Source organism: Lagopus leucura, unplaced genomic scaffold (genome assembly GCF_019238085.1).
Source record: "Lagopus leucura isolate 7727_CA_CO unplaced genomic scaffold, USGS_WTPT01 Super-Scaffold_73, whole genome shotgun sequence".
NCBI classification, from domain to species: domain Eukaryota; kingdom Metazoa; phylum Chordata; class Aves; order Galliformes; family Phasianidae; genus Lagopus; species Lagopus leucura.
Window position 1 is genome coordinate 83,260,885 of NW_024962252.1, and position 13,306 is coordinate 83,274,190.

General features: G+C 39.0%; 1 protein-coding gene across 1 annotated transcript in view; it reads right to left on the reverse strand.

Annotated features, from left to right (window-relative positions):
• Positions 1 to 9,028, reverse strand: part of USH2A (usherin) — a 394,411-nt gene extending 385,383 nt beyond the window's left edge. Inside the window, exons 1-3 of the mRNA XM_042878308.1 lie at positions 9,009 to 9,028; positions 8,707 to 8,884; positions 7,972 to 8,037 (exon numbers count right to left, since the gene is read on the reverse strand). The gene's annotated coding sequence lies outside the window, so the exon portion shown is untranslated. The remainder of the gene's footprint in view (positions 1 to 7,971; positions 8,038 to 8,706; positions 8,885 to 9,008) is intronic.
• Between the last annotated feature and the right edge of the window lie 4,278 nt (positions 9,029 to 13,306).

The window sequence follows — 13,306 nt, forward strand, 5'->3', positions numbered from 1 at the left end:
AATCCATTATAGTTTGCATCCCACAAGAAAGTTAACAGTTAGAATTCATCCTTCTTGGTTGATTTTACACAGTGTCACTGTTGGCCTGGATATCTAAAAATGAAATCTGGGACTGAAACAGTTGTCACTTATAATTCAGTATTAAAGATGTGTCCCATCTTTTAGCTTTATATAAATAATTTCATTGAAACCTGTAAGAATTCTTACTCAGAAGATCAAAAGAAAAAATTGATATGGATAGGTGTAAACATTCTGATTCAAAAGTGATAATCCAGGAAGATATGGCTGAACTCAGAAACGTACAACTAAATTGGAACCTGAGAATCTTTGAAGCTGACTCAAGCCTTCACGAAATCTTGAGATAACTCACAGTATTGGCATAGTACCTCCAAATTAATTCAAAATAAGAAAGCTCAGACTACTCATCAGAAGTTTGTTTTCTCTTTTCAACTTACAAGCTGGAGCTTTCTGTGTCAAAGTAAAAAGACATGTAGTTGGGAAGTATGCTTTCTCTTGACAGACACACAAATTAGTACAATAGTCCTGGAGTGAATAGAAGGTCAGACAACCAAGACCACAGCTCGCTGCTGATCAAAGTTCCAGCTTCTTTTCTAGTCAAAATGTACAATTCTTTATACCTTCCACGTGCTGACTTATAGGAGACGTTGTTCCTTTGGCACAGAAATCTTCAATTTGAAATTTACTCCTGCTGTATAATGCTGAAGTGGAACACATTCATAAAAGCTGATTCATGCTTTCCGAGCATCTGTTTGCAGGAGGGATAAATAAAACTGAACTGTGGTGAAACGCTTACTCCCCACAAAACAGATAACTCAGGTATTCTGTCAAACACATCTCCCAGTAGCAGGCCTGGCCTCTTATTTTAACCTCTGGAAAGAGGCATCCGCCACTGTCAGTGCTCCTTCCTACTTAAACAAGGATGAAACCTCCTTATATGAAAATAGATTTAAAAGGGAACTGACAAGATACAGCATCATTTTCTCCCCGATTTTAACTCCCAGAGTTTTTATTTAGACAATTTTCTATAAAGAACTGTGTAGGAAGTGCCTGCTAGTCTTCTGTGTTCATGACCAACATGTCAATCTCTTATAATCAAGAACTGAGATTCTTCTCCCTGCCATGTAAAGCTCCTGAGGGTGTCCACTGATACATCAGGCAAGCCTGAACTAAACCACCAACAGCAACACATAAAAAGAGCAGAAACAACATGAGGAGCAGGGACTTGAGGGTGTTTTCTTTACGTGAGGGCATGAAGCCATATATTCCTGACTATAAAAAGCATATGCAAAACACTGATAGCTTGACAAGTAGGACACATTTTTACAAATATAAATAAAACACTGAGCAACACTAAAATCAACTGGAACCTGTTTGACATGTTAGCCCACAGTGACAGCTGACAGCAGTGACAGAAAGCTTAAAAGATGTTGAAAACCTTTCTTTTGAATCTGCCAGGCTCAACACTTGCTTTTTATTATAGAAACTCTCCATTTCCCCCCTCAAAAAATGCACATACGAAGGGTTTATTTGCCTGTATTGATGAATATGGAGGTAAAATATTTGCAGTTAGGTTACTAGTGTGCTTTAGACCTGTTATAGAGAGCTGATTTCTAGGTAAGTAGCCTGCATTTTCTCAGTCTTTTCCTTTAAGAAGAAAACAAGAGGAACAAGCAATAGGAAATTTTATGATGAGCAGATCAGCTCAGTGGAAATCACCTTTATTAGTGTACTTGTATTGTCACCTTCACTGACATATTTCAACTGAGTCATTTTTACCTGTGTAAAAGTACCACAGCAATATCCTCGCTGTCACCAAATTCAACCAAGTCAGGTTGGACAAAAGACTAAAAATGAAATATTGGCATCATCCATTATTAAATACCTTCCAAAAATATACGCATGTGACTGGAGTAAAAGACTCGCACATTCTTTTTGCTCTTGGGCCCTGCTTTAAATTTTAAGTGTACTGATAATATTTGTCAATACCCTAATTCATAAGGAGAGAATGTTAAGAACCATGAACTAAGCCTCAATTGAGCGACTGGAAGTAAAGTTATGAGCGCTTTAAATACATGACGAATATGTCCATATGCCTTTTGTTCTGAGTGCAGATAGAGGGACTCTCCTAAGGGGTAATTTAACCCTCTTAAATTAATTTCTTCCTTTTGAAAAGAATCCAGGGAAGAAGCCAACCTGCCATTTCTGATTCTGACCAACTCATTTCTGAGATCTCTACTTCGATTTCCTCATACGAACACTAATTTGTCAGAGATATATGTCACTTTTATCTAAGTAATGTTCTAAAATATTATAGCTCTATGAAGTTATCTTGTTCTCTGAATCAACTGCCCGATTAAATAGTGCATTTTATATTTGGATATCTACTATTATAATAAATACCCATACTAAGCAATTCAGCCAGCTATCCCTATTGAGGATAGGTGATTACATCAACTTTGGACTACACTGAAGTGATATTTAGATATCTGAGTTCTTGTTTGAATAATTTATAATCAAAACACAACATGAATTTCAGAAGTTTTTCATATTCATTATTTAAAACATACTTTGAGTAGTTACAGGCCAACTCTAGGATAAGGGCAACATAGTAATAATACCTTTCTCACATGATCACAAACCATATATGTTGGCTTTGAAGACTCCTACTGACTCAAATCACAGCTGAAGACATAGACCACAATTTAAAATCCACTGAAAAACATTTAAGCCTCTAAACTTTGTATTTTCCTGTGTTCATGCTATAAAGCTCAATGACTATAATAGTCATGGAAAATTAACACTGAAGGGGCACAGGCTAATTTAGAATGAATTTGTTTTAAACATGGATGAAGACAATTCATTTGCCCGATTGCCTAGAGAAATGAAGTTTTGAATGACAAAATTAAGGCCAGCTGTTGAGAGAACTCTAAAAACCTAGAAAAATCTAAGGGTAAAAACAGGAGTATGCAACATGGAAAAAGCAGTCTAATTTTTGTACAGTAGAAGAGAAAGCAGACAGTCTAAAAAACTACTTAAGAAATGTAAATTAAGTTACTAGAAATTTACAGCATTAGGAGTATAGTTAAATTTTAGTTTTGCTTCTGCTTTTTAACTACTCAAACCTTTTGACTAGGCTCATCAACATTTTCTGTGCACATTTTTCATGTTGTTAATTTGCTGGTGTAGCCAGATTGTATTCTGCCTCTGTGCAAATGACCCATCATTCACCAGAAGACTCAATTTCAGCATCCCCATACACTTGCAGGAAGATTTTGTTTGCACGTAGATTGGTCATATCCTCACTTCTCTTCTAGGCTTTGGATTTCAGCACACATGCATCAGTTCAGATCTGTCACACATCTTAGAGAAACTGGAGCCAGCTGGCCAGCTATCTGCAACAATAGAAACTGCCTGAGGAACTCAGCTTTCTGTTTGCAGTTTGCATTTAACACAAAACCCATCAAATTGGCCTTGGTCATTGTGAGCTTCTAATTAAATCTTCCTAAAGACAAGGTCACAGACAATTAAAAGGAGAAAGAAAGCTTAGCAGGAGTAGTGCTCATGCTACAGGAACCTTGTTTTTAAAACTCTCAAATACCACAGTGCTTTTAAAACAAAAGCAGAAGCAAGATGCAAGACTGCCCTAGGCTCTCTGCTCTTCCTGCTCAGCACAGACAGCACAGAAACTGTTCAAAGCCAGAAATCTTTCAGGAGGTCTCAAACTTGCAAATAGAAGAACAAGTCAATTAGATTTTGGTGAGTAAATATGTATTTGAAAGGATACAAATCCACTAGTGCATATCAGAATCACAAGACATTGCATTACATAGCAACATTGCCCTGATACAACTTGGCTGAAATTAAAGGAAACAACACCCAGATAGATTGTTTCCAGAAGCAACCTGAAAACAAAGCATGTCTAATGTATGAAACAGTCTCATAAATCCTCAAAGACTTAAGGAATAAAACAACAAAATAAAACTACACAGAGGTTAATCAACAGATGGGAGACAAATGTCTGTGGTTAACAGCTAACATCATGAGGAAATCTGAAGGCCAATATGTGCAGACATTATGGCAGATAAAGTCGCAGAAAGTAATCCTCACAATGAGATAAAATAGCTTTTTCATATCATTATGATTTGAAAAATATAGTAACTTCATTTGAAATATCAAAATCTAGTCAGCGTAAGCTATAACATTAATAGGCTGAGTAAAGAGAATAAATAGTTTTATCCTATTTAATCATAAATTTGGTTTAATGACCTTTATCTGATTACATGAGCAGCCCAAGCAACAATATTAAATAAATAAATAGAATATTAAAAGATTGTTAGCAGATAAGCTGCTTGGAAATATCTAAATTAAATGTAGTCAGAGGGAGGAGGTTCACATTTAATGGTATATACATATTCAAAATTAAGATGATTGCAGCAGTGCTTCTACTGAGCCTCAGGCCTGTTGCTGCTGAAATCCTGGGAGAAACCTCTTATTGGCATCCTAGTGGGAGCTAAAGGATTTCCCAGGAGAGATGCTGGCATGACCCTTAGTCCTGTAGAGTTAACTTTCTCTGGTGAGAAAACCTGAACAGACTTCTAACACAGGTACTCTTCTGTTATACATAGATATACTCATTACACAATTTCCTAGTACCACTGGACTTCAGATCTAACAAAAGAAAAATCAAAGCTGTATCCTTAAGCTTGTACTAAACAGTTAACACTGAGATCTTCCCAAGTAGAAGCATGCTACTTAGCACACATCTTGTCTGAACAGTCCCATATATATATTTCCCTCATCAACAGTACCAGTCTGAACAAAATCACAGTGCCTTCAATTTTCTTGACCTTTACTTTTGTTCCTGTCCCTCATTTTACTAGTTTTGTGCAAACACACCTTGACCTTAACTGCTTAAAAAAAAAAAAAAAGCAACGAACAAGATAGCACCCCAGCCTTTTTCCTAACATCACAAAACTCTATTAACACACCCAAGCAGGCAAAACACTGAAATCAAAACTTCTGCCAAAGACAGACCTTCACCAGAAGTCAAGGTGTCTGCAACTTTCTAAACAGGCTTGATTAGTAAAACAAAAACACTTTACATAAAAGTTCTCAAACACACCTGCTATCCCAGAAATGACACTGGCTGTATGATCAAGACAGATTATGCTTTATCCTGGCTTAAGAATGTATTTGTATCTGGAGTTCAAAATGAATATTTTATCCCATTGGCAAGTATAGAATCCATTTTTTAATGGGAAAAGAAAGTTAAATCTTTCATGGTAGACCCCACTGTTTATGTATGTATATCTCAGATACAAAAAAAAAAAATAAGATATTGAAAGCAAATAAATGATCCTTATTATAGGTTAAAACAAGACTTTTGTGACTGACATTTTATCCTTGCAACTTTCCCAAATCTAAATACTCTAAGGGAAGTCCTCTACCTTGAATTTTTCCCAGCTCTCTCAACATGTTTCCACTATTGGAAAGTTACCTACTGTAGCAATTGGACAGTAGGGAAATACAATGGGAAAAGCATTACAACAAAAGTGTGATGAAGGAAGGACCAGCATGTTAGAAAGGTGCTATAAAGGAAAGGAAGAAGATTGCTCACCCATATCAGAAGATTCTAAGTTCACAGGGAAAAACTTCACCAAGGAGGGACCTTCAGAAAGAGATCCATCCCCAGTGGCCATCAGCCCTGAAATGAGGTCTAAGAGAGGGGCAGCCAGGCTCCACCCCTTGTGGTCACAGCTGAATTGCCTTCACCTGTGCTCCCAGAGCTGACCGGGTCATTTACCCAGGTGCTCAATCAGTGGTTCAGGCCTTAACTCAACAGTTACCATACACCTACTCAGGTCAAAAGGGTAAAGCAACTGCTTTCCTCATCAGCAGCAGTAGGTTTCTGCTAGTGAAATACCTATATTGAAGACTCAACCTATATGCATCACAAGACAAAGTATGCACACAATAAGAACCAGAAAGTTTTATGTATTTCAATATGCATTTAATTTTGAAACACTATATCAAAAATTAGATGTCTTCACATTTGTGTAAAGTAAGGAAAAAGTCAGTTCCAATAAAGAACAATGAAACATTTCTATGGTAATACATCCCCTCCGCTCTCCTTCTCAGTCTCCCTTGTTTCCCCAGATGTATCTCTGAAGTCACCCTGACCATACCTTCAACCTCCTTCCTTGACTTTAAGAAGCTTCTCTGAAGCATTCTGCCCACCAATTGCACATCAAAAAGCCAGAGAAATAAATACTGCACTACAAGCTTTTTGTCAGAGAAGACAGTAGTTTGAGCTTTTCCAGCTAGATGTTATTTTCCATGAAACTTGTAAGAACCATTCTTTTCCAAGATTTTTACCCTCTATTGTGTTCTCCTCCTCTAATTCTGGATTAAAAATGACAGAGAGTAACAGAAAAGAGTAGATAGAAACTGCTTAAGTGTAGATGAAAACTGTTTAAGCCTCACAGTTTGAGTAAGCAAAGTTTAATTCTTACATGCACTGCAAGAGCAGATGTTGAGTGCTTTCTAGCCTTTCTGGCCCACTGAATGTATTTGTTTGGGAAAATATAAATGACAAATTGACTTTTAGATTAATGGCTACCATACTGGTAATGTACAAATCACTTTTAACAGCCACTATTAACTTGGTAAAGAGAAGCTTGCTAACTGCTCTTTAATTAAGTACACTTAATGACCTTAAGGGGATTAGTAGTCTTGTCTGATAATCAATAAGCATGGCAAGATTGCTGCCCCATAGACAGGGGCTGGAGAACAAAATTAATCTCTGCAGATTAGTTCAACCTGGTTTGCTAAGACTATTACAAAATTACTTCAGTTTAATATGTTTGTAAATATCAGAACAAAATATGCTTTAGATTAGACCTCTTTCCTTATGAGAAAATAGCACATGCTTGCTAAGAGAAAGTTACTTGGGCAAAAGCTAGAGCAGATCAGTGTAGGAAAAATTAAGAAACAGTGAATACCCATTTCAAAGTCTCCCAGGAACACTGGAGGCTAAACCAAAGGGCACTCACCGAACACAGTACCTAGATGACCCATGAGATGCTGTCCCCCAAAAAAGTCACCCTGAGAATGAGGGAACTCCTTACAGCCTCTGCATGCAGTCTAAGCTGCCCCAGCAACTGCCACCTGAGCGGGTTCCCTTCCACTTCTTGCTCAAGCTGAGGTCAACTGCCACAGCAATGTACAACCATGGGGCACCTGACTAAAACACCTCTTTTTTCCCCAGTATGGCTCTTGTTTGTCATCAGTAAGTAGCAAATTTTTTAGATGGGATGCATATCTTCCACGATATCTGGCAGACCCTCCACCCACCCACAGACACATACCTTCCATGATGCAGTCTTCGTCACCTTGTGGAAATACACACTACCCTCTCCTCTAGCACCGCCATCTTCCCACTTCTGTGCTCCAGCAATGCCAGTTCTGCCCAGCTGAACCTATTTATTCTAATTATTTGTCCTTCCCCCAGCAGCTTGCTTTCCTACAGGCAGAATTGCTCTCCTGCTTAACGATGCTCAGAGCACATGTGTGCATGCTCGTCTACTCACAGGTGTTTCTCCTTAACAAGAGAGAGCTACAAGTTTTGTGGTCACCCTTCCCATAAAATGGAATATATACTGTTAATGAAACTTTTTTGTTATAGTGCATAGAATTTGTTTCTCTGCAGGGATTAAAGGAGAAAGAGAAGATATTACTATCAATTAGTGCATAGGACATCAATCCTAGAGACTATGGCCTCGTGCATCTACCTTGTCTGGATAAAGCACAGCAATATAAGTCTTTCCATATGCTTGGAAAGCAGAAGGGAGCTTTTTGCAGAAAGAAACATGGTAGTAGGAATTCTGTCTTTTTAAAGTCTTCTTGGATGCACCCCAAGATAATATCCCTCATTCCAATACAAAGACTCACCCTTCTTAGTTGAGGACTGATGTGTTAAGGAGCCAGAAGTCAGCAAGCATTGCACGGCCATTTTGCCTTTTCCACAGGTGTAAAACACAAAGAAAACTCAAATTAGCAAAAATAACATCACATCCAAAGGGCTTACTTTCAAGTATGAATATATGCTCACATTTTAGTGAGCTTGTACAGTAACTTCAGGTAAGTAGGCAGTTACACTTAAGAATATGTTATAAGCAGTATCTTTGTTTCTCCTCTTTTCTCTGAAAATAAAGCTGCTCAGTAGCTCTTCAGTCCAAATAGCACATGTGCAGTAAATCACAGAGCTTAATTGTAAAATAGAAGCCTCTGTAAGACATGTATATGGTATATTGACACTTATGCTACCACAGCCATAGGGATATTAAAATTGATTTCCAACAAGCTGAGGCCTTCTGCTTCCTATTCTTGTATCCCACAAATATATATTAACTGGACTCCCTAAACAGGGGTAATTAGATTCCAAAAATAGCTGCTCATATAGAAAGTGGAACATAAAAGTTCAGCCTGCCTTCACAAGGCTCAACATCAGCAGACAATGTGCAGAGAGCAGTTTGCATGCTGAACAGGATGAAATTTTACTGCTCTCAGCTTGTAGGAAACCCCCGAGGCTTGATTCTACACTTTCTGGGTTCAATATGACCTGATCAAGATATTCTCACCATTATTTGTACCCACCCACAATATATTTTCTCAATTATGTCTTACCTTCTGTACTCTATTTCAGTTCTTAAGGCCTTCAGATCAGAGGTACTTTAACTGAACATGATTTTGAAGTGCTTCACCACCTGCCCAGTCCAAGCAGTGATAAAACAAATGGACTTCAATGTGCCGGGCTTATAATCAGATTAAGAACACCAACTAGGCACATCTGGAGCAGCCCCTCCTAAAATACATATTCTTCTTCAAATTTACACTGAAAAAAAAAAAAAAAAAAAAAAAAAAAAAAAAACCCACACCAAACCACCAAAAAACAACACAACAGCATTTCAACCCAAATAATTGCTCACATCCAAGCTCCTGCAGAAAGCTAAATCAATGAAGCAAAAGCTGGCCCTTCCTGCCTTAAATACACCGGGCCCGCCTCTGCAGCCTGCCCCACACACCTGTCTTGGGAACATTGCTTACAGCTGAGGGCAGATTCCTAGCACCTTGCTCAGCACTAGGTGGACACAGCTATACATGGCTGTGACCAGCCTAGTGAGCACTGTATTCTTATCTGCATTATTTCTCTCTTTCCATCTCTGTGTGGATTTTTCTCTTCACAGCTGCATTTTATAATTATTATTATTATTTTTTCATCTACAGATCTCTTTTCTCTGCAGTTTTTGTCTTCCTCTTCCAACGTGGCCATGATTTTCTCAGCTTCAGGTTCTTCCAAATCTTTGGGCATGCTTGATGATTACTGTTTGCTGCCCCTTCTGGCCACTGTAAATCTGCTTACATTAGCCAACCTCTGCTCTAGCCTCCCCTTGCTGTTGGCATGGTCTTTAAATTTTAAATAGACTTTTTATGCATTTGGTAAGTCCTTTCTGTTGCTCATTGCTCTGCCAAAATGAAGTCTACTGAAATAAGTGCAATTTGGCTGGGCCACAGTGCCAAATACAAATAATTTATCTTTAAGCCGGAACATCTGTTAAGATCATTTGACTTTGTGAATAGTACTTCAAAACTGCCTCGGTCCAAGGATCGTGTTGTGCTTTGCAGGTATGCAGTCAGATAGCTTCTGTCACCCGATTTTAAGCACTGATGGAGTAAACAAGGATGAGCACGATATCAGAGCAGCACATCACAGTGATTTGGTTACCTCGTTCCATTGCATTCAATGGCGTGTCACCCAATGTCATCCAAACGTGACGTGTTCCCTGTGAATCACACATGCTCAGCTACACAGCAGATGTTCTCCGCATAAAAAAATGCCAGCAGGTAAATAGAGGTACAGAAAGAAGCAAGTTAGCTTTGTGTTTAATATCACCTTCTTCTGCCCAACTGTTTTTGCTGTAAGTCTATAGAAAAGTAGCGCAGTCCTCTAAAAGGATGTCATAGCATCTCCTGATTTTCATGGAGCTATAAACCATGTTGCAGATAGGCTTGCAGATCCTTTTGTTATGCTGCTCTTGTGAAAAGGTTTTTTTGTGTGGAGTGACTGACCTTAATCTTTTCACTTTGGGAGCTGAAATTTTTTCCCCTTCTGGTTGTAAGACAGAGTCCATTTATATGTAAGATATAAGAATAGCCTGGCTCAGCAAGTCATTTAGAAAGACATTTGGTCAATGTAAAGGAGCAAGTGAAGTAGGGGGAAGGGACCCCTCCTCTCCTTTGTGCACTTTTGTCATGGTCACCTTGCGAGTGGATCTCTGTGTCTAGGTGACAAAGGAGCAAGGGAATCAATGTGGGAACTATGTAAAACCTCATATATTGTGAGTAGAGACACGTTTACAACTTATAGCATTATCAAAGCCCATCTTAACAGTTTGCCTGAAATCCATCAAGGCACCACAATCACAAATATATCAAAGACAAAAAATGTTGTGGCTGTAGGAGAAGAGGGAGAGGGTGAAGAAGCATCTAAAGAAACTGAGGAAGCTATTTGTTTTTCTCCAATCTGAGGTGCAAAGCAAAACCAGCACAGTGTTGTGGTTGTCCACATCCTTCATTCTTCACATTGGCCTCAAGAGGTTACTGTTTCCCTCTCACAACCATTTCTGTTATCGTCTGTAAGGAATGAGATACGTAGAAATATCAGTCTGCTCTCATGGACTGGGTCATGGAATTTACGTACTGCTGACACATGGAATCTAATATCCACCCAATGGGTGGGAAGGAGCCCGTAGCTGTTTTTTTCAAGTTCACATAAGCAAACCTAGGCAGGGCAGGGACTGATAAACAGGAATTTGTTTTCCCTTACCCCATCACTGCAATTTCTTTCCATAATCAGGGCCCAAATGTGTTGAGCTGGGAGGCCTCCACAGAAATTTTCTCTGGTAATTTTGGGGTTATTTTCAGGTTTTTGGTTATTTTGGTTTCAGGACAACTTTGGCAGCACAGCACCAAGCCTGCAGGAAAGAGGAGCAAGAGGGGATGGAGCAGGAAGAAGGCGATGATAAATGCTGAGAAGAGCTGGCTCAGCACTTCTTTTTGGCCATGCAGAACCCCTGTGCCATGACGCAGAGGCTGTGGGGAGTGAGCTGCAGTGCGCACTGCGGTTGGGCCAGGGTCTACCACCAGCCAAGCAGGCCATGCCTGCAGCTGAGAAACATGAAGCCAGCAGGTCTGAGGTGTTTCTGTTTCACAGTATAGGGATGTCCACTGGGCATCAGATCCATTTACTCTTTGCAGAACTCCTGCCTGTGACAGCCGGTGGCTGTGAGGCCACAAGTGAGCCCCAGGCCCTCACACCCCACGTATGCAGGTCAGTGCCTGCCGAGCCTGCACTCAGCAGGCAGAGGTGTAAAACTGCATGGCCGGACAGTACTGCTGGGAGCACCCAGCTGGGCAGAGTGATTCTGGAGGAAATTGCATGAGCTGGGACTCCGTGTTGTCTCTTTAGCTTGTGGAAGAGATAATCTGGCCCACTGAATGTGTAACAAAAAGTGCTCTATTTTAGAGGCATAGGGGCACAGTTTTGCCTTGAGAAAGCAGTAGTAAATGATTCTGAAGTCCTGCTGTCACCCGTCCACCGAGCCACGGTAATGCAGAGTGGCAAGCTCTGCATCCTGCGTCTAAGTAGCACTCTTCATTGAGAACCCCGCTTGGTCTTATGACAAAATTCCTCTCGTGTGACACAGAAAAGCATTGACATCATTCTTTAAGGCTGTAGAATTTATGGCACAGTTAATTATTAATTTGGCTGGCATTTGTAAAGTAGAAGGGAGTTCTTGTGCTTTTAGGCCATGCTCTCAGTGTGTAAATCTCTTGTATGGCTGCCATAATAATATTCCTGCAGCTATGTTGTCACCTATTGTAATTTTTCTGCTAATAAGAAAATTTAAACTAACCAGGAATCCTAAATTTGGAGACTAGTTGTTTATTTCAAATATACTCTAGAGAAATAATAATGCAGTTCTGCTCTGAATTTAATTTAAACAGGAACAGGCAAAACAAATCTCTGCGGAGGGCATTTGACAATAATAAAATATTTCTCCCAGCGGGTGAGCTGGTAGCAATTGTATTGTTGCCATCAAAGCTCACGTTTCAGCAGGTCATTACCATCATAACAAGCCCTTGGACCAACTGGCACGGACATGCAACATTGAGCTCCTGATGGGCACATTATTTCAGACCTTTAACTTCGTGGAGAACAAGACAAATACTCCTGGGAACAGAGGACTATATTTTGAAATTCCTTTTTTTTTTCCTGTTCTGCTTAATAATAAGATCCTGTGTGTAATCAATCTGTCGCCACTTGCTTTTTTACATTAGGAGAGATTGTAAGAAACTGAGCTTGGGAATCTGAGTGCTGAAGAAAAATGGGATTTCATCTTACCAAAAGAGTAACAATTAGCACAGCCAGGACGCATCACAGAATCACAGTGCAAACACCTTTGAACACTAGTGACTAAAATATTAAGAGCAAGTTAAAATATCCATATTCTTTTCTATACTTACTTTTATTTTAATAGCAGCCTCAAGGAGGAAGTTTGTGAACTGTGTGTCAGGGGAGAGACAATCTACACATATGGAATCAGCAGCGTATCAAACAGGAAAAGCACACGCCTTGTGAGGCAGCTACCACAGCCAAGCGGTGTAACGAAGGATACAGTAATTAGCAATGTGCCATGTGAAATTAGAGATCTACATTGCTCTGCGGAGACAAAATGCAAAGTAAAGGGAAGGTGCAAGTTAAAAAAAAAAAAAAATGTTACAGAAATAAAGAAAGGCCAGGGGAAAATGAAAGAGGAATTCAGAAAGCAGATGAATGCTGGCACTTTCTTCATTTCAGGGCAAGAAGAAGGACAGGTAATGGTTGAAAACAAAAAAAAAGAAGAGGAGAAGAAGAGAGAAAAAGTGAGAAAGAGAAAAGGAAAGAGAGATGAGAGAGATGGAGAAAAAGAAAGAGAGAAAAAAGAATAACATTGAAAATGAAAAATTGAAAAAAAGGGAAGGAGAAAGAAAAAGAAGAAAAAAGATAGAAAAAGTAAAAGAGCAAGAAAAAGAGAAAAAGGAAAAGAAAAAGAAAAGGACAAAGAAAAAGAGAAAGAGAAAGAAAAAAAGAAAAAGAAAAAGAAAAAGAAAAAAAGAAAAAGAAAAAGAAAAAGAAAAAAAAGAAAAAGAAAAAGAAAAAGAAAAAGAAAAAGAAAAAGAAAAA